At 31.5% G+C, this 25779-nt stretch overlaps 1 protein-coding gene across 1 annotated transcript in view; it reads left to right on the top strand.

The window, feature by feature from the left end:
• The window catches only part of LOC106882502 (suppressor of lurcher protein 1), a 1283613-nt gene that overhangs the window by 591261 nt on the left and 666573 nt on the right, over window positions 1–25779 (top strand). The gene's annotated exons all lie outside the window — the stretch shown is intronic.

Below are 25779 nucleotides of genomic sequence, written 5' to 3'. Positions count from 1 at the left end.
CAGAACCTACAGCCTAGAAGACGAGCCTCATCTGGGAAGATCTGTAGAGCTCAACGAGGACGTTCTGCAAACCCTGGTGGAACAAAATACCATTGTTTGTAACTGTTGAGGAACTAACAGAGAAGCTTGGATTTGGTCATTCAACCATTCATCAACACCTGCGTGTCATTGGAAAAGTGAGAAAATTGGGTCAGTGGGTTCTTCACAAACTTTCCAAGTCTAATTGTGTGCAGAGAGTGAATGTGTGCTCTTCTTTGGTGTCATGTTTCATGAATAAACCTTTTTTTGACCAAATAGTGACTGGTAATGAGAAATAGGTTCTCTATAAAAATGTGAAGCACCAAAAACAGTGGGTAGGGAAAGGAGAAACACTGGCACCCCAGGCTTAAGAAGGTTTTCACCCACGTAAGGTGTTGCCATCTGGTGGGATATGAAAGGTTTAGTCCACTTTGAACTTTTGAACCAAAACCAAACGATAACAAAGATCTTCTGTGAACAGCTTGAGTGGCCTAAGTCAGCACTAGAAGAAAAATGACCATCTTTGTTTTCAAGACAAAAAGGTGTTCGTCCATCAGCCACAGACAGTGAGAATGACATTTCAAAGGCTGGAGCAGTTTGAATGGGAAATGATGCCTCACCCACTATATTAACTGGACATTGACCCATCTGATTGTCATTTATTCTGCAGTCTTGAAAATCATTTGGACAGAACAAGGTCAGAACAGAACTGGGGGGGGTATTTTCCATCATGGACAAGGGAACATTGGAAGAGGGGCCTTGCAAGTCTAGATTGATAGAACAACATTATAGAAAATGAAGGAGAGTATATTTTAGATTAAAAAATAACTTTATCTTAATTTATGAAAAATAAAAAATGTATAAAAAAACCACATTATTTATGGGATGACCCAATATATGTACGTGAATATAGGTTGCATGCATATCATAATCATTATCATGTCCACTTCCCATGTTGGCATAAGTTAGCAATTTAGGGGTTTTGCCAGAATCCAGTGAGCATAGTTCTACAGATTTATAGAGAATATACAAGGTGTTTTTTTCAAGGTATATTCACTAGTGTATTCATCTAGTAAGTTTCACAGTTAAAGATCCCCTTTGACTGTGAGAATAGAAGATAAAATGGTTACATCATCTGAGCTGCTGCTATTTGTAGATGTATATATATATATGTCCACACACAAATGAATATATATATATATATTGACCTGAATATATATTTATTATTGTAAACATTTTTTAAATTTAAGAATAAATTCATAATAGGGGAATGAGAATGGGTAATTCTTATGAATTTCTGAATAACATCAGCAGGTTAAATAAATTTAATTCAATCAATAATAAAAAGCAATTCCTGAATCGAATCATCTCATCAGATGCGTATATCTGCAGAGTTAACCTTGTAATAATATAATTACCACTAGAAAATTGGAGGTTAATAACCTGATAGGTTTTACTACATGTAAACAACCATCTTTTTTTTCATTTTCATTTTCTTATACAAGCTAGCTTGAAATCTCAACATATTTAGTGAAATAGTTCTCCTTTTGCTTGTTACATTATTTAATTAATAGATTATAAGTATCAGGGTAATGGTATAGAAATGACAAGGCCATATCTCTAATAGTAGAAGCTTATCATTTTATCCATTAATTGTATAATCAGTGACTTGTTAATAGCCATCATAATTAATCAATGCTTACGAGGATGAAATGTCTCTTCTCAAAAATGAATTGTATTAAAATGGTTTTATTTAATATTTGGTTTTCTCAGCAAAGATAAATGGAGACATTTTACATTTTTCTTACCCACAATAATTTGTTATCGCTCCGAGTGGCACTATATTATGCTAGGGTAGCATATGTCTAATAACTGATTGATTAAAATTATCCTTTTTCAACAATGAATCACTTTCAAAAGCCATTACAGTTTACAGGAGGTTGAATTTCTTAGCTTACTTTGTTATCTGGTCACTTTTATTTAGAATCAGTCAAACTAAAGAAGGATAACTGACAGCTAATGGATTGGTGTTAGGAGTCAGAAACAGTATATGTTGTCTTTGTGTTAACTGCCTTTAGAAATTGATATTAAGTATATCTTCTCTTTTTTTTATTCGGCCTTCAGCACTATCATAATAGAGAGTGTCATCATCATCATCATCATCATCATCATCATCACCACCAGCATGACCATTGTTGCCACCATCACTATCAAATCATAGAATTGGTTAATGTGTTTCATTGTAATACATTTGCTATCGCAGTTTCTCTGTCGCAAACACTGTCACCTCCATCATCAACATAATCTCCAGTTTCAATGCCACCATTACCATCACAACTACCATTAACACCATCATGTTTTTTTGGGGTTTTTTTTTTTTATGAAGGCTTATTCTTCTAAAATTTAGACAGAGTATGTCTAAGAAAATTTGGTAATGTGCCAAAATGCTTCAAAGTATTCAAGTATGATTGGGGAGTTTTGAAAACGTAAGACTATGTGTACTAGAGCATGTAAGACTGGAACAGTGGTTTTACAGCTGAATGCTTTACTAGAGCTAGTCAGAAAAATCAATGGGATGATAGGGGAGAATGTTGAAATGTTAAAAGCTATTGATCTATCTACTGATATTATTTATACAATAAATGTTTATGAACTCTTACATTAAGAAATTATGTATCTTTATGGTGTAGGTGTATGCATGAATGTGCATGTGTGTGTATAATTATGTTTGAGTGTGTTGATGTAAGCACTACATATAATAATTACATATATGTTTACAATATATATAAATATATCTATATATATATATATATATATATATATATATATATATATATATATATATATGTTGAAGAAGGAGAGTGAAAGACAAGGAAAGCCAGGAGACATGCAAACTGAGTAGATAAGGTGTTGAACTGACAAACCAAAAGTCATGACTTCAAACATTAGAACAAGCATCACATTTTAACCTTAGGCCAACTACATCATTTCACTTTCTTCAGTCATCCTAATTGAAAATAAGTACCATGCTTTCTGTTTACCTATCTGTTTGTTGTGTGTGTGTGTGTATGTGCATGGAGGAAGAGATCAAAAAAGAGAAGCAAGAGAAAAGATTATACAAGCACAAAATAAAAACAAAATTGTAAAATATTGTTATTTCACCAAAGTAGTTTCAAAACTAACATGAGAGTAACATATTTGGTAAGTTATGTAAATATTTTCTACTCCTGAAGTATTTAGATACATCGAATAGTAATCATTGAAAAATAGTATTTGTTCTTTTCAGTATATCATTTATTAGTTTATTCTTTTTTTCTATTCACTTATTTATTAAATCTGAGACATTTAAAGAATACTACACACACACACACACACACACACACAAATAAAATAAAAAAGTTGAAAAAAAAAACAGTTATCAAAAGATTAAAGATATTGAGAACATAGAGAAAATAACAAAGAATAACTTTCGACATGAATTGTCGATCCATTGCAGTGAATTGTAAATATATTGTAGCACTTCAAAATAACTTCTTTGTATTTTCACTTTTGTTTCTTTTTCCTTTTTCTCACATAATAAAGAAACTAAAAACAAAATTTATATATTTATTTTTTCATTTTCATTGTCCCTCCCTTTCATGCTCCATTTCAATTTTCTAACATTATTATAATTTCTTTTTTTCTTTTTCTTTCTCGTAGTCTTTCCTTTCTCTCTCATATTTACTCTGTCTTTTTCCTTATATTTCTATATCTCTCTGTTTACCCACCTTCTCTTTTTTATTTTATTCTTTTCATATATATATATATATATATATATATATATATATCCATTAACTTTTCTGATTAAAACATTGTCTCTAATCAGAAGAATGAATTTCAATTTACGTCAGATTATATTGATTTTCTCTCTGCAACAAGCTATAATTTAATCTGAACATATTAAAGACTCTCCCATTAAGTTTCTGTTATAAGTATGCGTTTAGATTGTGCTTCACTGTTGGAACTTACACTTATTACATGTATTGAAAATTGGTCAAACTTCCTGAATTTCCGATTTTCAATGATTTGCTCAAAGCATAGCGAGCACATGTTTTATTTCGTGTGTCTGTGTAAATGTTCATATCTATAGTATTTGTATATAAATGTGCATGTATACACAGATATATGTATTTTCATATATCTATCTATCTATCTATCTATATATATATATCTATATATATATATCATGCACCAACATGACCGCAGCCACTTGGCTGAAACACATAAATAAATATATATATATATATATATATATATATACACACACATACATATTTATATACATGTTTATGTATGTATCGTGGGTGTATTTTCAATACATTGTCTGGCTTAAAAAGCCACATCAGACGCCATGATGGATCTAGGGTGTAGGTACGGGAGGTGGTTAGACTCTGCATAAGGAGTAGGCAACCACCATATATACATATATATATATATATATATATATATATATATATATATATATATATGTCTGCTTTCTTTAGTGGGGTTTTCTGTTGAATTTGATAATGACCATATTATTTCACTTATGAATTCTTAGATGACTGTATCATGACCATAGTGTAGCTGCAGTAAATCCTACAGGGAAGCATGGGTCAGACAGGAACAGTAATTGTCCAAACCTTCTTAAAATATTTCTGAACTGTTGTAGGTTTCATAGAGGATTTCCAGGTGTGTAACTTATTGTCACCAAAAGACTGATGCTATAAAGCCTTTGAGTATCTTAATGTATACTATATCTGGTCTATGTCTCACACCCATATAGGAGGATGGAAATATACCCTGTCTGGTGAGAATGCAAAGATGGTTATTTAAAAAGAAAAAATCCTCTTCTTGACACTTCTAATGGTTACAGTTGGTAGCTAAAGTAGTTTATAATCTAGGAGAGTGTGTATTTGTTGGAAATTATTCTACTTCAGTATTTGAGTTCAGAAGTGTGCTTAATCATTGGTATTGCACTGAGAATGTGTGGAATAGAGGAGGCAGTGTTGTGTGCCATTGACAGATAACTTCAGTTTTCTAGGCATTAAATATGAAGCCTATTCTTTTATTACCTCTGAAATGATTTTTAAGAATGACCTACCAGAGCAATCATCAGTTTACTATCCTCATTCAAGAACTCTCTTAGGGTATTGTCTGACCTAGAAGTTTTCAAATTTTTGTAAGGTTTTGTGTGTTTGTATATATATATATATATATATATATAGGTATATGAATAAGATGATAATTTATTTTCAAATGCAGAATTCGCATGATTATATATATATATATAATCATGCCGAATCTGCATATATATATATATATATATATATATATATATATATATATATATATATATATATATATGTATATATATGTATATATATATATATATACACACATACATATATAGTAGAAACAGCACACACACACACACACAGAGTCATATTATTTGCTTTAGAAATGAAAATTCTATCATACTTTAAATATGACCAGTGAATTGTTTTTGTTTTTTTTTATTTCACCCTTGTTTCTAACAAATATCGATATTGGATCCAAACTTACTCTGAAATTTTTATCTTCACTTAAACTAACTCATAATCACATATGTGAAATAACTACTTTGATTGTTATGCTCCACTTATAAAAGTAACTGTGTCTAAGCTTATGATTTGTCTTCCTAGTATAAGTTTTGACAATTCCGCTGTTATTCATAGTCGAACAATAATTTGAATAACAAGACTATTAACATTGCAATCAACTCTTTGTAAAACACTCGGCTTTGTTTACTGATATACTCATAAGTAATGTTTTTAATGATTAGATAACTTTATCCATGGCCTAAAAGCTTTCTGAGAATTTACAAGTTTATTGTTGTCATTACTGGAACTATCATTGTTATCTAGATAGAAGTTATATGACTTTTTAAATGGGTTTTTGACATACCGTCACAAAATAGTATTAGTATTTGAAGGTAACTTCGCTGAAATACTGTAACCTATATTTGAGTAAAAAACGTGTTTCATCCAGACAATAAATGGAAATTTCTATTTTCCTTAATTTCTAGTTTGAGTTATTGTCTCTGTACTATATGTGTGTTTGTGTGTGTATATAGATATAGATAGATAGATAAGTAGATAGATATAGCTATTTGGATTATTTATTGAAATTTATATCAGTGTCACTGGAATTTTGTACTTTTTCTCCAATCTGACGTTTTGTAGGTAAATTAAAATTTTGGCAATACTTTTCAATATTTGAGCCATAATTTATTACAGTATTGCAAGAACTCTTGAACATTGACCATTCATCATTTGTGCTTCTGAATTACTAAGTGTCTGTCTGTGTGTATATCTATGTGTGTATGTACGTATGTACATACATAAATACATACATACATACATACATATATTGTACTGTTTAGTACATCTGTCACTCCCTGAAAGTTATTCGATAGTTATTAAATTGGTGATTTTATGAAGAGAAACGTTTCATATGATGTGCTAAGTCTTAATGAAAAACCATGACAGGTGCAAGTCCTTTATCAAAATGATAATTCATGGAAAATAATGGAACTTCTCAAATATATGATTCAATGTCAAATGTTGAAATTTTCTGTTCATTTTTGTTGAAACTACATTTCCAATGATTCATAGATATTATTCATTAACTCACAAGTATAATTATTTGTCTTATTTTAAGCCCTCTCACTTTATCCAAATGTGCTCAAACTAGTAACAAACATTTGTTGTAAATGTCTAGCTAGTTGTGAAATCATAATGCAACATATTTTGAGAGCTACATATCTCAAAATACTATAGTTCATATTAAGTTCTCATATACACAGTGAACAGTGAGAATCAAAATGATAACTTGCATATTAATCTTAGTATATTTCATCAGATTCAAACATGAATATGCTAATTGCTGGTGTTTTGTCATTGGAGAACATCTCCCTTGAGACAAACGTTTGACACAAAGTAAGCAAGTAAACATGTAAGGACATATCTTAAAAGTGCAAAAAATGATGTGAATAGTTATAATTGCTGTTTTTCTTTCTCTAATTTGTTTTCATTGTGAGGTCTATTTATTTTCAATGAATTGCTTTAATTATCTGTGTAAAACAATCATCATGAAACTGATATATACATGACTTAAATTTTAAGTTTTATGAAATTAATCCGTGCAGGAAATTTTTAAATATAATCACTTGAAATAGCCACCAAACCTCCCTGAAAACCCAACTTGCCACCTTAGGGAAAATAGGAGAAATTGGGAAGTCTAGTAGTCTGTGATAAGAAGTGAAGTGGCCTCACAACTGGACTCCTTTGATTATGAAGTTTGACTTAGCTGGTTGGCCTCAGGATCAACAACAATGAAAACCATGATGAGTCAGGAAGAGACTCTCCATGCAATTGCTCAACCTGCTAGAAATAGGAACCAAATTTACTCAAATTATATTTTACTATTTTGTTAAAGTAGGGATTCATTTGAAAATGTAATCCTTGAGACTTCAATGCTCAAGGGAAGAATGAGTTGGAAAAACAAAGAATAAGGAGAAAACAAAGTCAAGGCTGGAATGACATTGGTTATCTTATGTTCATTCAGAATTAACCTATGATTAATCAACAACAATAACAACAACATTAAGAAACAATAGCAAACAATGCAATGTCAGTTGTATCAGAACAGGAAGTAGCTGCTAAGAACTTTAAGCAAAGGTATTCTTAATTAATCTTAGAAAATATACCTGACAAAAGCAAATAAACATGGTAACAAATGCCCTTCACTGTAGCAATCTTTTCTCCCATAAGCTGTTCATAGTAAGCATTTTTGTGATTTCATTATCATTAATTGCAGTGCTCCTGAGGACTTTCTATGAGACTGCAGCCAGTTTATTTTATGCTTTGCTTGTTTCAGTCAGTGGACTGTGGCCATGCTGGAGCATGGCCTTTCTGGGTTTAGTCAAACAAATCTTTCTGAGTTTAGTTAAACAGATCAACTAGAGTGCTTATTTTTTGAAGTCTGGTGCTTATTTTATTGGTATCTTTTGCCAAAGTGTTAAGTTGTAGGACATAATCAAACACCAGTTGTCAAGCAGTGGTGGGGGACAAAGACACACACACACAACAGGGTTTTTTTCAGTTTCTGTCAGTCAAATCCACTCACAATGTTTTGATCATCCCAGGTCTATAGTAGAAGACACTTGCCCAAGATGTCACTCAGTGGGATTGGGCCCAGAATTATTTGTTTGAGAAGTAAACTGCTTACTATGCAGCCAACCATTCACCTATGATAGGAGATTACTCCATTACAGTTTAGTTTTGTGCTTTGTCCCTTTGTAAATAGTAGCCCTTCCTTCTATGTCCAACTTGGTAGTAATCTTGCAATAATAACTTAAAATTTCTGATGTGTAACGGAAAGCAGAATAGTTTTTTTTTCATTCATTTCTAGCTATCATTCAGCTACTTGTCTAGTATTATCATCCTGATAAGGTATCTCATTCTTACAAGTTCTCTATGAAATACACACAACTTCATTTTGATGCCTTGATGATGTGTGTGTATATCTTTGATACATATATTTTGTGTGTGCATGCATATTTGGACATTTCTGTCTATTTATCTAGAGGTCTGTAAGCATCCATGTCTCTTTATTTCTGTATCTTTATAGCTGTCTATTCATATATCTCTATTATTTACCTGTCTCCATGTGCCTCTTCATCTACTTGTACATATACGTTGTTTATCATACATACACAGACTGACATTGATACACTAACACACAACTATATATATATATATATATATATATATATATATATATTAGATTCAAAATTGAATATGGCACTTAAGTTTGGGCACCAGAATATAGTATGGTATTACCCAAACAATTCCCATAACAAGGTGATTAAAAATCAAAAAAGCAACACGAATTTTCAAGGTAATTGCAGTACGCACGTTTCATGCCACTCCATTTATTTAAGTAATGCTGCTTTTTATATATATATATATATATATATATATATACATATATATATATATGTACACACACGTGTGTGTATAAAATATAATATATATATATATATACATATATACACACACACGTGTGTATGCATTCATATAATTATTAGTTTAACCTTTTATCAATCTCTTTTTCTACATTATAGACATATAGATCTATTTATCTTCATACTGTTATACATATGTGAATTAGGCTACATTAGTTGATTTATATGAGGTTCCATTAATTGAAAAATTAGACATGCCACCAGTTTAAATTTATGGCATAACATGTTAGTAATCAAGTGCTTTATTAGCATAGAAGATAATTGCAAATTCATTCTGTTTGTCAGAGCTGAAGTTCATCCCTCCATTACAAAACCTTTGTATCTAACAGCATTGGTATTTGGTTGTTCATTCTCTGACATTAATTATTATATCAATATTAATGTTATAGCGAATGCTCAAAAGTCATCACTTTTTCCTGATAATTCCTTTCATGTTTGATGCAATAATGATGAGTTTTCTGATGTGACTATAGGTATATTACTATAGGTATATTACTATGAAGCAGAAGTTTGTGAACCAGTAGGGCTTTATATATTAGATTCACATCATAAAATCGTTCCCATTTTGAATTAAGCCTGCAGAGATATGATAGTATGATTAGATGCTTCTCTAATGATTCAGAAAAGACTTAATAGAAACTTCTTGGTAATTCAGAAGAAAAATAATAATCAATGCTAATATTAACATAATTAACATCAATTCAACCTATATGCAGGCAAATATCTCTCCCACAGAAACCTTAGAGAAATGCTTAGACATATATAGCTATTCCTTTCAATCATTCAACCTAAATTATTCCTTGGTATTAGTGCTAGTATAAGTACTACTGGTACTTATACTGGTACCAGTGGATTGTAGCAATCTTTTCTTAAGACTTCATCTTCTAGTACTTTTTCTTAAGTAAGGTGCAGACATTCAACAGGTTGCTTGTTACTATGTTAATGGTGAATGGCTAGAGAAATATACAGAAGTATTTATAAATGACTTATAGAACATATTTAGAGTATGGTTATAAATTAAAAAGAATGCATCTGGGAAAATACCCAAGGACAGTTGCTGCTTGAAACTTAAACAGAAAACTTGATGCTAGCATCTATGATGAATAAGTCAGAAAATTTTAATTATCCAAAATTATACCCCTAGTGATGAGTTCAATCATTCTTCTGTAATGGTTATGCTATGATTTGCAAAAGAGGTACATTAAAACATATCTCTGGTGTTATCACTGTAAGGCTAATACCAGATTCAACCTATTGCATTTCATATTTCATTTTTATTAACTAAAATTTTGGAATTGTTTCCCCACTACGTTTCTTTACACCAGAATTAATCATCTAGGAAATTATTGTTCTCATCATTCAGGGTGTAATTCAAATTATGTGAATGTGTGTGTGCGTGTGTGTGTGTGTGTGTATATATATATATATATATATATATATATATATGTATATGTTATTGTATCTCATGTATTAGTATATACTAATGATATGCATGCATGCTTGTTCTATTTCAATTCTTTATTTTCATTATTCCTATGGCTAATCACTTAGCTGATTATCCAGCTGATTGCTTGATTACTCATTAAGTCAAACAAGCTATCAGTTAGGTTTATATACATGTATATAAACCTGTTTGCTAGCAAAAATGAGTTAAAACTCTCCAAAACCACTCATCTCTCACTATATGTAAACACACTTGGAGAATGTAGCAAATATACTAAAAACAGAGTTGTCTCCATTTGTAAAACTACAAAGAGGACAGTAGACATATCAGTATCAATTGATCTTGCTTTCAGTGCCAAATTGACACTCAAAGCTCATCAGCTAGGTTTACTACATAAGCTATTTTTAAAAATATATTTACCATTCCATGTGTGTCTGTTCAGCTGAAGGCCCTGTGACTTCTAAATGAACATTAGCAAGCAAGTATAAATTCAAAATTCAAATAAGTTATTATCTTAAAAAAGAATGATAAAGTGGCCAGCAAACATAATCCAAATAGACAAAATATATATATTAAATGTCAGAGTACAATATGCACCTGTTTGCTTGTATATATGTGTGTATGTGTGTATTTATTTATATCAACTGTATTAGCACTCATTTTACAACCAATTTTTTATAACATGCATCCTTGAGTGTATTTCTCTGTCTTTTTAAATCCTAATACCCAGAGTTTTCCAATATACTCTTAAAGATTAGACTCACTGTCCATTAATTTTCATAGTTCATTAATTTTTATTTATTTGCCTTGCAGAGTTGTCTCTGCTTGCCATTACTTTATTTATTTTTTATTTTTGCCAGAATTAATCATTTAGAAAATTACTGTTTACACTGTTTCATCATCATCACCATCATCATCATATAACTTTCAATATAACTATATTGCCCTTTGGCTGTATGATAAAAACTCCCTGTTTTAAAATGATGTTAATTAAAATTGTCCATCAAAATTTCATGCTTAATTATGTTCCAAACCCCAGCCTGATGGGGTTTTATGTAGGTTCAAGTACAACAATTTTGAGCAAAGATGGGGAGTTAATGACAACATCACCCTACCCCTTACTTGACTGCTGCTATATTTCATTGCTCCCAGAGGTATTAAAAACAAAATTAACTTTGTTGGGAATTGAGCTCAGAATGTAAAGAACAAGAAGAAATAACTCAAAAGTATTTCTTTTACTAACCCACTGTACATTCCACCAGCTTAATAACGACAAAATTATTATCAAATCCCTCAAGATTATTTTATTATTATTATTATTTTCAGAGCCCAATTGAAATAAAGACTGTGAATTTCAACAGTAGTAAAACAACATAAAAGAGTTAAATATTTAATTTTTAGTTCCACCCTATTGTCATCATCATCGTCATCATCATCGTCGTCGTCGTCATCATCATCATCGTCGTCATTGTCATTTACCTTGCAAATCATTGTAGTAATGTGAATTCCCCTCAAAATAGCTTGTTATATTCTTCCTTCCACTGTGACACCTTTATGGGATGAATGAATTGACCTTACTTTTATGTTAAAATTATAGTAAGATAGAAATTAAAAGTGAAAAAAAGTAAACTGTTTCAGTTGCATTTTCTGTAAATAGAATTTTCTTCTGGCAATAGCATTTGAATTTTTATATGTGATAAGAGTTTAAGCAAATGTTTACTTCCATTTTATATATACTGTTGTATAGGCTTTAGTATAAAATATTCAGAACACATTTCTAACATTTTTATTTTCTCTTCTAATAATGTCTCTCACATGTGACCATCTCAGAAGATTGAAAAAAAAAAAAAAAAGCAAAAAGAAAGAAAAGGAAAACTATGATTTTTCCTTGGCTATATAAATTGCACTGTCTGAATTAATCAATTTGTTAATATTCCAGGGAGTTTTAGCTGCAACATTTACTTGGGAAATAGAATTTTAGTATTTAATATTTCAGGCTTACTTACAAATTAAATTCGCAGGTGGTTATGTGTTCATGAATAGAATCTGATGCTATCCATAATGTTACTGAAACAGGGAAATTGTTGATGTTGAAGGAAAAGAATGCAAATATTACAAGAAAGCAGCACCTATTTGTATGTTAGTGTGTGTGTTAGTATGAGGTTTGCTATAAAAGCATGCAGCCACCTACACATGTGAAGAATATTTCATTTTGATAAGAGTGAATTTACATATTACTGCTTTGAAATATATGTGAAATGACATGGAGAAATTCCACTGTTAAAGATAAATAATATCCAACTAAATTGTATTTGAATGAATGATACTTCTTAAGATAATTTGATTCAAATATGGAATAGTTGTTGAAAATAGTACAACTATTCTATATATTAAAAAATATATTTCCACCTGTGTTGCAAAGATAATATAGATTAATCAGACTCTCATTTCTACTCATAAGCTGATATAAAATAAAGAAATATAAATAAAATATTTTTAAATATTTTATTTGGAATAAAATGTAATAAATTTGAATTCCTGACTAATAGCATTAGAAATGTAGATATATTTCACATTAGCTAAATAATATAACTTGATATTTTAATTATCCTATTTGTTATAATAACTAATAAAAATGAAATTCAAATAAAAAATTACAGTTAAAATTCTGGCTAGATTGACAAGTGATGTCCTTAACTCATAGACTAGTTAAAAAATAGGAAATAATTAAATGTTGGAAGTAATTTTGTTGGTGTGTTATGTTTCTGTGATTGTTGTGTGTTATGTTTGATGATACATGAGTATATGTATGTGTTTGTGTGTGTGTGTGTTCATATATATTTGTATGTCTGTATACACACACATGTGAATACAAATATTTTAAGTTTCTTTTCACAATTTACTTACTCTTTTACTTTTTTATTGTTCCAGTCATTTTGACTGCAGCCATGCTGGAGCACCACCTTTTAGTCAAACAAATTGACTCCAGGACTTATTCTTTGTAAACCTAGTACTTATTCTATCAGTCTGTATTGCTGAACTGCTAAGTTACAGGGGCGTAAACACACCAACATTAGTTGTCAAGTGATGGTGGGAGGACAAACACACAAACACACACACACACACATATATATACGACAGGCTTCTTTCAGTTTCAATCTACCAATCTACTAATCTACCAAATCCAGTCACAAGTCTTTGGTCGGCCTGAGGCTATAGTGGAAGACACTTGCCCAAGGTGCCATGCAGTGGAACTGAACCCAGAACCATGTGGTTGGTAAACAAGCTTCTTACCACACAGCTGTGCCTGCACCTATAGATCACTCCCTGTTAATAGAGCATTTCCTTTTTGTGAATACACATGATTTTTGTAAAAAAAAAAAAATAGTAATGAATACTTTTGTTTCAAACAATTATAAGTCGGTGCTTATTTTTAATATGAAATAGAAATTAATTCTTACTTGAAATTAAATTTCTTATTGTTTATATTTTGTGTGTGTGTGATGCTGGTGTCACATATAAAGCACTGGTGACAGTCCCAAGTAAAAAAGCACTCAGTACACTCTCTGGAGTGGTTGACATTAGGAGGAGCATCCAGTCCTAGAAACCTAGTTAAAACAGACTATGGAATCTGGTGTGGTCCTTGGCCTTGCCAGTTTTTGTCAACCTATGCCAACATGGAAAACAAATGTCAAATGTTGATGATGATGATACATGTATACATACATACATATATATATATATATATATACATATGTATCTGAAGGCTTGCTTTTATGTTAAGTTAAATATATAACAAAAACAGTTAACCATTAAATTGAAGGATTACTCAGTACTCTCTCTAGTTCTATATTTTTACAAGGAAAAAAAGTCCAGTGACTTCGATGTTTTGCTTTAAGTCACATCATCAGTTCAGTCAGATGATGGTAAGTAAGCAGAACCTGTGAAATCGTTTGTTGGTGGCAAGCAGGGCATTTAGCTATAGATAATTCACCTCAATAAATTCTGTTTGTCCCACGTGAGTATGGAAAAGAGGATGTTAAAAGGGTAGTGATGATGATATATTAGACTCATAACTAACTGCTTTGTATTTAGTATTTACTACATGTGTAAAACTGGAATAAATTTATTTTTAATCTTTATGAGACATTTTTATTTAAAATATGGGCCGTTTTATTCAGAATCAATTACATTTATAAAATGTTAAGATTTAAAATGTGTAACTTTTGCATCTAATTAGAATAATTGTATGTTCTTCCTATCTACCCAGTTAGGGAAACCTTGGACTACATAACAACACTTTCAGTTTTGCCTTGAAGGTTTAATGTGGATAATTCTATCAAGAGAATCCATTGGTCAAAAGATTTATTATAAAAATATAAATATATATCTACTATTTCAGTGGGATATGAAAGAACTGAATTAGATTTTATTCTAAGTAGTTAGTCTTAACTTGAGAGACACATAGCAATCTTTTAGCAGGCGACTAATAAAAAATGATTTCAATTTCATTAAGTAATTAGAATGATACTTAAACAAGATATGACAAGGTATTGAATGCAGTACTAGTATTAGAATATTTGTTAACATAAATTTATCTTGACATATTTGTATTATAACTTTGAAGGAAAACCAGAAATTTAAACTATTTTCTTTAACAGTCACAGTTGCGTATTATCATGTTAAATTATTGGACCTTTGGTTCTGCTAACATGTGAAAAGCAACAGTCTATGACAATTTTACTGTTATAAATGATATGAATGAAGAATATTACACAAGTGATTATCATATCTCTAAATATTTAATTAAGTAAATGATATTTCTGATTAGTATATAATAAAAGTTTGGTTTCAGAAGTAAATTAGTTAACTTCAGATACTTTAAATATCTCAATGATGTGCAGTTTTAAATGTTTAAAGAACACAGATGCTATGAATTGTAAAATGCTATTAAATTTTGAAAATGAATTTCTCTAGAGAAGTCTCAAGTGACTGCAGCCAGCCAACTACCATCTTAAAACACATAAAATGATGATGACAAAGTCTCAATGGATGCTAAAAATTGATTAATTTTGACTACTATAAATTATGAAACACAAAGCAAAATAACAACTAAGTGATGTATAGTCATCAAAACTCACAAAAATCATTTTCTGTGTTAAATCATACTTTAAATAATTTGACATAATCAGTATATTCAAAAGCAGCTTATGCCGAAGAAATATCAAGATAGCTGGAATAGTTGGACAGCAAATTACTACAAATTAAATATATTTTATCCCATACTTCTTTTGAGTTTCATGTTTATATTGCTTTTGCAAATCCCAGTGCTGCATAGGCCATTGTAAATTGTGAAAAATTTGAACAGCAATTATAAAGTTGTGTGTTAGTTCGATTCCCACACAAGGGATTGCAGTATTTGTGTTATAAGCTTTCCTAATACATTTCATCTAACTTTCAGTATTCATAATTTTCTCTCTTAACTTAAGTTATTATTCTCTATACAAAGGATAAAACAGATTATCAAACTGTTCATTTACAATCTATTTCACATGATCATTAATATCTAAGTCATTTCAGAATTGATGTAAATTATAATTAGTATAAGAAATAAAGAGTTATTTTAACTTACTTGCAGTGTAAATAACCATTTGCTAACTGTATCATATAAACGTTTGCTATTTATTTAATTGCTTCACTTTATTAGCAGAGTAAGAACTATAAAATTGCTTCAGCATATTCATGTCTAAAAACTATATCTAACCACTCAAGTATCCTTATATTCATTTATTCATACTTATTTTATGGCTGTCTATTCATTGGACAGATATGACCATCACTGATGATTTGAAAATAATTGCCAGTGGTGTCTATATGAAATCTAAGTTAAGAATAGCCTGTGTAACATTGCAATGACAGTCATTATCTGGTCCAAAGAAGCACAATACCTTTCTTGTAACTCAGCAACCATCTCCTAAAAATTTGCTTTATGGGGTGCCAAATTCCTACTAGTCTTACAGAGCTCTGGACACCAGTCTGGAATTTCTAAATATCCATGCCATTGTTAGATAGTTGTTCATCTTCTGTTGGGTTCATACATCCTTTTCGCTAGTGTTCTTTTTGTCTTCCCAAGTTCCTAGTTATCCTTATTTCGAGGCTTGCATGGTTATATATTAGGTTATTCATTTACAAACTGACTTTGCAATAGGCTTTAGTTGTTTACTTGTTCTTTTTAATGTTTACATACAAACATACATTCATAGGTAGGAAGTTTTATGAATTAGGACTATCAACTCTGTGTGTATTGAGCCTATAAACTTTGAATTGCATTATGAAAGGTCAGGACATAAATGCTCATCTTTGGAATGATTTGATGTCATTTTGGGAGTTAATGAAGGTGTATCTTGAATGCAAATAAGCAGCAAACCATGATGCAATATGGTTAATTGAGCTTACAGAGTGAGTACTGTCCAAATGTCTTCTGAAACCTATATCATCAGCAAAATTCTTCTTTCAGTTGTAAAACTACCAAATGGGAAAATCACCTGACTGTTGGCTATAGGAAACTCACATTTACAGGAGAGCAATTGCCAACATGTTAAAATGGCAATGAATGTTGAACTTAATCTGCCAATTTGGTTGACTATGGCATTGACAGAATCAGGAGAAATGTGGAAAAATATTAAAGACTATCAACATGCTTGTATGTAATGTATAAACTGTGCATACATTGCTTCAGTGGGCTTTTCCGAGGTCACACTGAAACAAATGATGTGGTGACTGATGGGCAGACAAAATGGAAAGAAAAGAGTTTAGAGATGTGCCAAATGGCCTCCTTCCCTCAGAGCTATTCTTAAGGATGTGAAGTAGCATTGCTGAAATCTACTGAAAATATGGTTCGACTATGAAAAGATATTTGACTCAGTCTCTCACTTGTGTGTACAATAGTGACTGTACTTCGCTAATGTTCTGTCTGCTATAATCAATACCATTAAAATTTTGACTTCAACAAGGTTCATACAGTTATCACTCAGAACTGATGCAAGTACAAAGATAATTTGATTATCAGAACAACAGTTTGTCTGTTCTGGTGTTTTTTCCTGATACTGGACCCCTTGCCAATTGAGAAAATTGAAGGCGGTGTTGGGAACTGCAGAAAATAGAAGAGCAAAGTCACCTACACCTTTTCTGTTTATGACCAGGAGCTGTATTCAAAAAATTTTCACAACAACAAGAGACAGTTGGAGCTAATCAAAGCATTCTTATGGGAGATAGAAATGAAGTTTGGTGAAGATAAGTGTTCATATTTAGTGATTAATCAAGGAAATATTGCTAACTAAATGAGGGATATGGATATTGATGGCTTCTCTATTTCCTCTATCTCTTATGATGAATGCTACAAGTGTCTTGGAATTGACAAAAATGTTGCTTATATTAGTGCTATGAGTAAAGCTAGAGTGACAAAGGAATACTTCAGTAAAATTCAGAAGGTATAGAAGTCAGAATTATTTACAATCAATAAGGTCATATCCCTTAATGCTGTTGCAATACAGTGCTAGAGCCAACATTTAGAACACCAGATTGAACATTTGAAGACCTCTTGGACATCAAGATTAGGAATGTATTAGCTACAACTGATGACTTACATGTCAGAAATAATACTGAAGGATGGAACTGTCCAAACGTTTGTCCAAATGACCTTTGAGTGTCACATCATATCCAGATAATATTATGCACTTAAGAGAAAAATGAGTTCATTACATGTACACTCAACAATGAAAACAATTCTTGTTTTGGTACTTTGAGTGTAGAACTGCTGTTCCATGTGACCAGAAGGTAGCTGGACATGGAAAGAAACTTGTGAGAGAAATAATTTCATCATAAAATTATGCATGAGTATATATATATATATATATATATATATATATATCATTCAAATAAGTGGACACCAAAATATTGACAGGAAATATAACTTCTGGAACTTGTGATACATTGCAGCATATCTAGAATGATATGTCTTTGCTTTCTAGGAACAAACCTTAGCTAGTGAATATCTGATCAACAAAAGAGATAAGGATACCTCAAAAATACCATGTTGTGATAGACAATGTTGATTGTATCATACAGTATAGAAGATAGCATCAACATCAGCAGCAGCTGCCAAAAATACCTGCATGTTACCACCTTCCCATGAGATATAACATTGTTGCCAGTACTATTAACAATACTGTCCACAGGGAAGATTGTTCTGATTGCCATACCAAAGGCACACCCAGAATTTGCACCCTTTACAAGTAAAGAATATGGTTAGAACATTCTAATAAAAATAGAAATATAATGTTCTGATGAAACAAGGAACAAAAGTCATGCTCTGTTGTAGAGATCAGATTCCCAGTGGATGAAGTCTCATCTAAAGTTTTAGAAAAAGAAAACTTCTATCATAAACTAATGTAGAATTCACAACTTGCTTTCTGACTGGAGATTCTCATTTGTGATAGTTATCATTGGCGCACTTGGCTTATGCAAGAACAACTTTGCCTAAAAACATTGGAAATACTGAATCTTCTAGAAAGAGCAAAACATATACATAAAGCATAATCGTAGATACATTTGTGCTAAAGAGAAATTATACCCATTCCATGAGTACATTAATCTTCATGTATATGCACACATTAATTCACATACTCACAAATCTCTGGAACTGTATTTACTACATACACTCACATGTATATATATATACATACACACACACACACACACACACACACACACACACACAGACACACATCATCATCATCATCATCGTAGTTTAACGTCCGCTTTCCATGCTGGCATGGGTTGGACGGTTTGACTGGACGCTAGTGAGCCAGATGGCTGCACCAGACTCCAATCTAATTTGGCAGAGTCTCTACAGCTGGATGCCCTTCCTAACGCCAACCACTCCAAGAGTGTAGTGGGTGCTTTTACGTGCCACCGGCATGTGGACCAGTCAGGCAGTACTGGCAATGGCCACACTCATATGGTGTTTTCTTGGGCCAGTAAGGCGACACTAGTAATGATCATGCTTGAATGGTACATTTTATGTGCCACTGGCACATATATATATATATATATATATATATAAACATACATATATATATATATATATATATATATATATATATATATATATATATATAAAAGCATACATATCATCATCATCATCATCATCATCGTTTAACGTCCGCTTTCCATGCTAGCATGGGTTGGACGATTTGACTGAGGACTGGTGAAACCGGATGGCAACACCAGGCTCCAATCTAATTTGGCAGAGTTTCTACAGCTGGATGCCCTTCCTAACGCCAACCACTCAGAGAGTGTAGTGGGTGCTTTTACGTGTCACCCGCACGAAAACGGCCACGCTCGAAATGGTGTCTTTTATGTGCCACCCGCACAAGCCAGTCCAGGGGCACTGGCAACGATCTCGCTCGAAAATCCTACAGGAGCCAGTCAGGCGGTACTGGCAACGGCCACGCTCAAAATGGTGCATCTCATGTGCCACCCGCACAAGAACCAGTCCAGGGGCACTGGCAACGATCTTACTTGGCTTGCCGGGTCTTCTCACGCACAGCCCATTTCCAAAGGTCTCGGTCCGTAGTCATCGCCTCGGTGGTCCGTAGTCATCGCCTCGGTGGTCCGAAGCATACATATATATGTGTGTGCATATATATAAACACACGTGTGTATATATGTGTGTGTGTGTATGCACACACACATATATGTTTTATATATATATATACAAATATATAAACATACATATGTATATGTACTTATGTGTGTACATGTATATATGTGTATATGTATGTGTGTGTAGATATGTATATATTTGAGTTTTGTCATCTCAGTCTATATAATAACTTTATTTGGAAAATTAATCATTAGTGGACAAATTCTGAATTGCTTCATTTTAGTGCATATTCTTGAAGTTACTGTTAAATTTATCATTATATTAGTATTTAGTATTAATTACATATCACAAATAAGATGTCTTCATTATACTAAATGAATATGTGTATAAATAGACTTATTTAATTTATTAATTAATTGATGATAACAATGAATAACAATGAATAGTTTCATTTGACTTACTAAATAAATTTCATAATGAAAATAATAATTATTATAGTATTGTATAGTTTATAAATATTATTTTTATTACAACAATGTTTTTTTTTTGTTACTTCTGAAAGTATTGATAGAGTTTGGATATGCACTATGTATGGTCCTTGAGTTTGTAAATAATAATATCGATTAGTTCATTGAGAACAGTCCTTAATACTTGTTTGGTTTATGTTATTGATTTCTATCATCATCATCATCATCATCATCATCATTTAATGTCCGCTTTCCATGCTAGCATGGGTTGGACGATTTGACTGAGGACTGGTGAAACCAGATGGCTACACCAGGCTCCAATCTGATTTGGCAGAGTTTCTACAGCTGGATGCCCTTCCTAACGCCAACCACTCAGAGAGTGTAATGGGAGCTTTTACGTGTCACCCGCACGAAGGCCAGTCAGGCGGTACTGGCAACAGCCACGCTCAAGATGGTGTATTTTATGTGTCACCTGCACAAGAGCCAGTCCAGGGGCACTGGCAAATGTTAGAATTAACTATCTATTTCAAACAGTGCAGTAATAAATAGACTCATGATAGTGCTATGATGCACATGCCTTTGCTTAACTCTTTTGTTGTTATATTTCTTGAAAAACACTGCCTTTGTTTCAATTAACTTTGAAAATAATAAAGAATTTAGTAAAATAAAGTTTATTATTATTAAGCTGTAGTTTGGAACAAAAATCTATATGAAATTCTGATGGCAGGTTTTAATTTGGATCACTTTAAAAAGGGATGTTTGTATCACAGAATCAGGGTTGTCTCAGGCAGGTTGGCCCTTCCATAATATATGAATAACAATCATTATTTAAGTAACTTCAAATCTGGTTACCTCTAAAAAATTAGTAAATTTGATTTCCATTACTATAGCCTAGATATATATCTATGGGATACTTTGGTTATCGCAACGGCCTCAAGTTTATATTAATGTTTATTATGGAATTCTCCCTACGGTAAATTAAGTAAACAAGGAAATTTTCATTAGGCTTCTATTCATATTTATTACGGAATTATCTCCCCTTGATAAACAATAACTATAGAAGACTATTATTAGTTAATTTAAACAATAATTTGTTTCTATATCAATTGATTTAAATAAATAGAAGAGTTTTATTGAAGATGTAATTGTTTATATAATTTTTATTGCAGTTCTAGATAGGGAAAGACTTAGATACTTAATTATATACATATATATACATACCTATCTTATTGTTGTATGTTGTGGTGACAAGTGTCTCTCTTGGACATGAACAGATTTTGATTGGTATGTGCTTGAGATGTAATGAAGTGAATTTCGATGGTTGTGGATTGCACTTACTTGGTTGTATCATCTGTTAGAGTGTTTTTGTTGTTTTTTAATTGTAATTGATGTATGATTGAATAGTTAATGCTCACGCTCATAATACATAGACATTCGAATTAATTTTTACAGTCCAACTGCCCTTTTACATGGAGTTTCGTCTATCTTTAAACCATGACCCTGAAGTGACTTATATATAAAAGGGAACTGTTATTGTGTATCTATAGCAGAAAGTGTATATAAGTCAAAACAATTTGTTAGCCTTTTTGGCTTTTTAATAATTGTTTATGTTATATAATATTATGTTATATTATATTCATAGTATATTATGTAATATTACAATATAAATAAATTATTTGATATTCAATAGTATCTCTCTATTTAATTTATCTTTGTAATTGCACTATACTCATATTTATATGATATTCAACTGAAGTACCAGTGAATTGGATGTTTAACACACCCCTTTGAAGGGACTCTTTTCCTCAGTTTGTTACTTTATATATACACTCACACACATGTATATATATATATGTACCAAAGCAAAATAAATACTGGTACTGTTATGCTAAAATCTTTCATGGTGGTGCCATAGTCTAATGACAAATGAGTGAAAAGAATACATGCTTGTATGTTTGTCTGTGTGTACATTACATACATATACACAACAGATACTGATATAATTTATGTTGCTATGAAACTTCACCATAGCTTTTTACATTTACTATTTCATGCAAGAATGAGTTGGAAGGGTCAATTTTATCAGCGTCACTCTACTTGCCCTAGTTTTGTTTGTGAGCCTCAGCATCTTGAGATCATCTCATGCTTTGTTTGGTTTCCTCATCTGCAGCTTCTATCTATCTCCATTATTTGGCCTTTTCAATTTTCACTCAGCTATAATTCTTCATTTTATTCAACTATCATACTTTATTTTAAACTATCATTTCCTCCATGCCATTGCAGTTTTCTCTTAACCCTGTAGCAGATATTCTTTTCTACCCTAAGCACAAGACCCGAAATTGTTGGGAGGGGGCCAGGGGATTAGATCGACCCCAGAACACAGCTGGTACTTAATTTATCAACCCTACAAGGATTAAAGGCAAAGTTGACCTCAGTAGAATTTGAATTCAGAACTTAAAGACAGATGAAATATCACTAAGCATGTCACCCATCATGCCAACGTTTCTACCAGCTCACCGCCTTAGACTGTAGTGGATATTAGTGCTTGTTTTTCATTCAGTACACTTCCATTCCATCGTTCATGTTGGTTGACATTACACTGAATTGTATCAAGCATGCTCTGCTTGACACATTTATTTCCAGCTGGGTGTATATCCTCCACATTCAACACCCTTGTTTCTAGTGACATTTAGTTTCTGAGCATCACATGCATAAACCATACCTTTTGCCTTCATTTATGCGGAGGAGTTCCCGATTACCAACAGAGGCAATAGCTCACTGAACTTTTTAAATATAACAAAGCAGAAGCTAGATCTAAAGAGGTCAATCTCAGAAGCCATATTAAGGAAAAGTATCTTAGATCTTGAAATAAAAGAAAGATTTTTGCTGATCTTAAACTTAAAGGGGTTGTTTTGTAAATTAATTAAAATTAAAGCAGAGTTTAGCCAAAAACTACAATAACAAGAAATAGAGTTTTGTGTAATGTAGTTCTTTTTACATTTGTCACAAATTCATTCATTGTGTTTTTCCTAAAATGTGACTACCATTTAAGAACTGATCTATTCTGGTAATAAATTGTAGAGCTTATCTTTGTTAATATCAATAATGCACAATGCATTCTAATAAGACTGTTATTACTTTTATAGTAATATATTAATCATTCTTGCTACATATAAATAATATATATATATATATATATATATATATATATATGTGTGTGTGTGTGTGTGTGTGTGTGTGTGTGTGTGTGTGTATACATATATATATATATATATATATATATATATATATATATATATATAGTAGCTATGAAATTATATATGCTACCATCAGAATTGCTTTCAAACAAACACACTAATTGGAGAAATGGTTTTGTCATACTTTCTATTTCTTTTTAACCAGTTGTTAATTCCCTGATCTATTAAGACGCCTTTGAAGTAGAAGAAATCTTAGTAACATATGAAAAGAAATCCAAATTATTGAGATTTCTGAAAGATACATAGCACCAATTGTATAATAACAATATTTTTAATGTGTAATTATGTTAAAAAAAAAAAAGAAAAAGAAAACCTTACTCATTGTTGGTATGAATATTTATTATTGACAATAAATTATTCATCCTCACAAAAAGATAAAAGAAATCTCTTGGCAATATAGTGTGAGAGTTATATAGGATTGATTAGGCTTTTAACATCTTGAGTTGGCTTTATCTGGCTAGTATGCAAGTTACTAGTACATATGTTAATCCAGACAAATAATTAACAAAAACTTGTCTTTCACCATCTCTTCAGTAATTTATAACTGACTTTTCTTATACTTTTGTGTGTGTGTGTGTGGGGGGGGGGGTTATCACCCATTAAGTTCATCTTCTTGAATCCAATATTCATTGTCTCATTTCTTCTGACCTATACATTTTGATTTTAATATGACTATATGATATAAAGTGGTGAGCTGACAGAATCATTAACATGATAGGCAGCACTTCATTTGTCTTTGAAGCTTTTCGTCTGTCTTTATGTTCTGAGTTCAAATTCCACTGATGTTAGCTTTGCCTTTCATCTTTTCGACTTGATAAAATAAGTATTAGTTGTGTACTGAGGGCGTTGTAATCAATTAGCCCCTCCCCTGAACTTGCTAGTCTTGTGTCAAAATTGGTCGAATCATTAGCACACTGAGCAAAATAATTAGAGGCATTTTGTTCTATCCTTACATTCTGAGTTCAAATTCCACCAAGGATGACTTTGCCTTACATCCCTTCAGGAGCGATAACATAAGTACCAGTTAAGCTCTTCCCTGAAATTGCTGGCCTTGTGTCAAAAATTTGAAACCAATATGACTTAGGTGACTATTTCAGGCGAAAATGAGAGTAGAAGAAAGTTAAGTTATATCCTTCAGTTTGAAATGTCTTAATGTATAATTATCCTTAGTTTTGGGGAAAAACCTATCATATAATTGAACTGAATTTTGAGATGCTAAATGTGAATTAGAATTATATAAAAATTGAGAATGATAAAAGAATGCCCATTGAATATATTGATTTCTTACACTTCTTAAACTTTTCTATCACCAATGTATTTAACCTCTGGAATGTAATTTGATTTTATAACTGATTATCTTTTAGCAGAAAGCATTTGTTAAATATTTCAGTGTGCAAAAATTGTAAACAAGTATTTTTAAAGTAACTTATCACTTATTAACCACACACCTGATAGACTAATCATACAGCTAAATAAATTATTTTCAGTCGTAATTTCAAAATATCAACATAAAAATTACACAAACACGTTAACAATAGAATATTTCTTTCTACATTCAGTTGTTTATTGTTCTCATTTTATTGATAGAACATCATCTACTCAGTTCTTTATTTTGTTTCTTTTACATTTGGTATTTGAATGCAACCACAAACTGTTGGCCACCAGAGTAAAAGGCCATAGAGAAAGGAAAATCTACAATATTTGTTTTGATCAAGTTTTTGATGTTATTTCTGTGCCAAGGGATAATATCCAATGGTGTCCTTAATCAATGAATCAATATTCTTTTTAAGTAATTCAATCTATAATTAATGATAAATGACAAAAAAAAAAAATTAGTG

This window comes from Octopus bimaculoides, chromosome 4 (assembly GCF_046866305.1).
Source record: "Octopus bimaculoides isolate indiv1 chromosome 4, ASM4686630v1, whole genome shotgun sequence".
NCBI lineage: Eukaryota > Metazoa > Mollusca > Cephalopoda > Octopoda > Octopodidae > Octopus > Octopus bimaculoides.
Note: the sequence above shows the minus strand (reverse complement) of the source record. Positions and strands in the feature narration are given on the sequence as shown.